Here is a 3,498-nt window from a genome sequence, read left to right as displayed (position 1 = left end):
CATACAGGTACACACGCAGCGGTGGGACGCTGCACGCCATGTCTCTCAGCACAAAGGTGCAGAGCGCGCGGGGGGGGGGGAGGGCGCGCTCTGAGGGCATGTTTTAAAACCTTGCTCTCACTGGCAAAAAGGGTACATACTGTACATGTACAGCCGCTGATGTGCCATCCCCAGCATGTATAAATATTACATTGCTGAGGCTGAAGGGCGGGGCTTCTCCTCAGACTTGCCAGAACACTCACTGGGTGCCATTTTCTCCTGCAGAAACTCCAGTGTGAAGCTCCTGAATGCTGTTTCTCCTCATGATAATGCTGATACAAGTACAGGGTGTTATAGAAGGGGCAGAGAGTGTTCATTATAATTAGGTCTGTGGGCCTATTATTGGTATATGTGCTGTAAGTGGGTAATATTTCCACAATTCACAATAAGGTGCAGTGTGTGGACTGGCAAATCCCTCTGTGTCTCTCTGTCAGACTTTAGTGTGGGTCTGTCCCCAATAGCTCCCCTGTGTGATAGGGGTGTGTGTGTACAAGTGTGTAACATGTCAGAGATTGGGGAGAGTTCTTCCCATGAAGAACCCATTTTAGATGCACAAGAGGGTAACGAGGTGACCCTTCCCTCTCAGAAGGAGCCGGAGTGGGTGAGAATGTTGCAAAATAATATGTCAATGCTTGCAAAGAAATTCTCTGAGTCTGAACAACAGACTAAATATTGGAGGCAGTCTGTGGAGGATGCACTGTTTACTGACCCCTCCATATCATCCACCCGGGTCCCATCCAGTTCCCATAAAAGGTCTCTGGCCCAGATAATGCAGGACACAGACACAGATTCCGACTCTGACGTCGACACTGGGGATTTGAGAGGGGTAGACCCCAAATTAGCGAAAAGCATACAATGTATGATAGTTGCTATAAAGGAAGTGTTGGAGTTTCCTGAAACAACACTGGTCACAGAGGAAAAGGATTATTTTAAATTAAATAAAAAAACAAGTGACTTTTCCTCCTTCAAAGGATTTTAATGTATTATTTGAAGAATCCTAGGCTAACCCTGAGAAGAAATTTACCGTTCCCAGAAGGATACGTGTAGCGTACCCTTTCCCTGAGGAAGACAGGCACAAATGGAAGACTCCCCCAATGATAGACACCTCAGTTTCTCGGCTGTCTAAGAAGATTGTTTTGCCTGCCCCTGGTTCAGCCTCTTTAAAAGATCCAGCTGACCGTAAATTAGAAACAACCCTGAAATCCATATACAGTGGGGATTGAAAGTTTGGGCACCCCAGGCAAAAAAATCATTTTAATGTGCAAAAAGAAGCCAAGGAAAGATGGAAAAATCTCCAAAAGGCATCAAATTACAGATTAGACATTCTTATAACATGGGGTGTGGTCTTTTTTAAGAGCAAAAAGACAAAAGCAGCTATATATATTTTCCACGGCACACTTATGAAAAAAATAATTAATGAAATGATGAGAAAAATGAATACATTAATACTTAACTTTTATGAGATATACGTAAAAAGAGAGGGAGAAGGCAAATGTCGATAAATAATTATTCAAAGCATAAATGCTGCAATTTGTAGGCGATAAGAATTAGGTGAGCGAAATTATATTTATTCCCTTAATGATCTGGAGATTTCCTTTGTTGAGAATTTTTTTGGGAATAAAATAACTCCGTTAGGTTCAGCTGTAGCCTGTCAGACTAGCACAATTAGATGAGAGTAAATATTAAATACCTGGATCTGCACAGAAAATCGGAAGAACACAAATGACTGGAGAATAAAATACCTACGGTACCTAGTATTCCCTGGTGGTCTCCCAACCGGGTACTGACCAGGCCCTGCAGTGTATGGCTTCCAAGATCAGACGAGATTGGGCATACTCAGTGCGGTTTGACCGTAGGTGGGTGAATCTCCAGTCTGTGCAGTCAATTCCAGTGTGCGGGTGCTCATACACATTACTTATATTACCCACATCATAAATGCCTGAATTATTGTTGGTATAGGAACAGAGCATTGAGCCCCATTTGTGCTGATTGCTATACTGCTGAAAGCAAGAGAAATCAGGCAGTGATGTAAGTACAATAATAAAATATAATAATCTGACTGGGATTGATCCCCAATAAATAGATGTATGAGGTTCAGTGCAATGAGGGACACACAGGAAAATATATGGTATAACAGAGATTAATCCCCAATTGTGGGTATGTATGATTCAGTGAAATGAAAAAACGCACAAAATTCCATTAAACATTAGTTCCCAAAAGGAGATATCCTGTGGTTATGTCACATTTTAGCAAAGTCACTAATTAAAAATAATTCAACAATCCTAGAGATATACCTGCTTTCATGGGAGGAAACAGAATTTTCCAATATTGCAAGGTGTTGATTTCACTGTGAATATTCCCAGTAAATGCTGTTTCTAGGGTATTAGTGTCACAGTGAGTATTCCCAGCAAATACTGTTTAGAACAGTATTTGATTTGAAAAGATTAAATAAAATGATGGGATTCCGCCTGGTGGAAAATAGAAATTACAAAAATACCATTGCTGGATAAACGGCACCAAACCTTTGTGCTTCCATGCATTGGTGGACAGTGTGAATGCCGGGGGGTCCCGCAGTTGTTGATGAGAGTTGTTCTGCCCGGGAGAGGGGACGCTGAACCTGGAGCTAGGAGCCGATGTCCGCGGTCCGTGCGACCGGAAGTTCAGACAACGGAACCGGAAGTGACGTACATTTCGCTCTGGGAGCTTGATCACCTGATCGCCTGCTCCCTGAGCTCTCTGCCGCCTTTCTTATGTTGGAGATCCGCCTATCAGACACAGGGGTGTGTGTGGGGGCAGATCAACTACTTGTTTGTATCATATTATGATGAAATTCCTATGTTGCAATGGGCATCCCCCATGTTAATTATTAGACCATATGAGAGGGAGGTCTTGGGATGCTCACAAAGCAGGAGAAGGCTATAAGAAGATGGCAAAGCGTTATCAGATGCCCATATCCTCTGTTCAGAATGCAATTAAGAAATGGCAGTCATCAGGAACAGTGGAAGTTAAAGCAAGATCTGGAAGAGCAAGAAAAATATCAGACAGAACAGCTCGCAGGATTGTGAGAAAAGCAAGTCAAAATACACGTTTTACTGCACGATCCCTCCAGGAAGATCTGGCAGACACTGGAGTTGTGGTACACTATTTCACTATAAAGAGATACTTGTACAAATATGGTCTTCATGGAAGAATCATCAGAAGAAAACCTCTTCTACGTCCTCACCACAAAAATCAGCGTTTGAAGTTTGCAAATGAACATATAGACAAGCCTGATGCATTTTGGAATAAAGTTCTGTGGACCTATGAGGTTAAAATCGAACTTTTTGGCTGGAATGAGCAAAGGTACGTTTGGAGAAGGAAGGGCACAGCATTTAATGAAAACAACCTCTGTCCAACTGTTAAGCATGGGGGTGGATCAATCATGCTTTGGGGTTGTATTGCAGCCAGTGCCACAGGGAA

At 42.7% G+C, this 3,498-nt stretch overlaps 1 pseudogene; it reads right to left on the bottom strand.

Moving 5' to 3' along the window:
- Positions 1–1,778: 1,778 nt before the first annotated feature.
- LOC134912139 (5S ribosomal RNA) lies at positions 1,779–1,897 on the bottom strand (annotated as a pseudogene).
- Between the last annotated feature and the right edge of the window lie 1,601 nt (positions 1,898–3,498).

This window comes from Pseudophryne corroboree, chromosome 4 (assembly GCF_028390025.1).
Source record: "Pseudophryne corroboree isolate aPseCor3 chromosome 4, aPseCor3.hap2, whole genome shotgun sequence".
Lineage (NCBI taxonomy): Eukaryota > Metazoa > Chordata > Amphibia > Anura > Myobatrachidae > Pseudophryne > Pseudophryne corroboree.
This window is presented reverse-complemented; position numbering and strand designations above follow the sequence as displayed.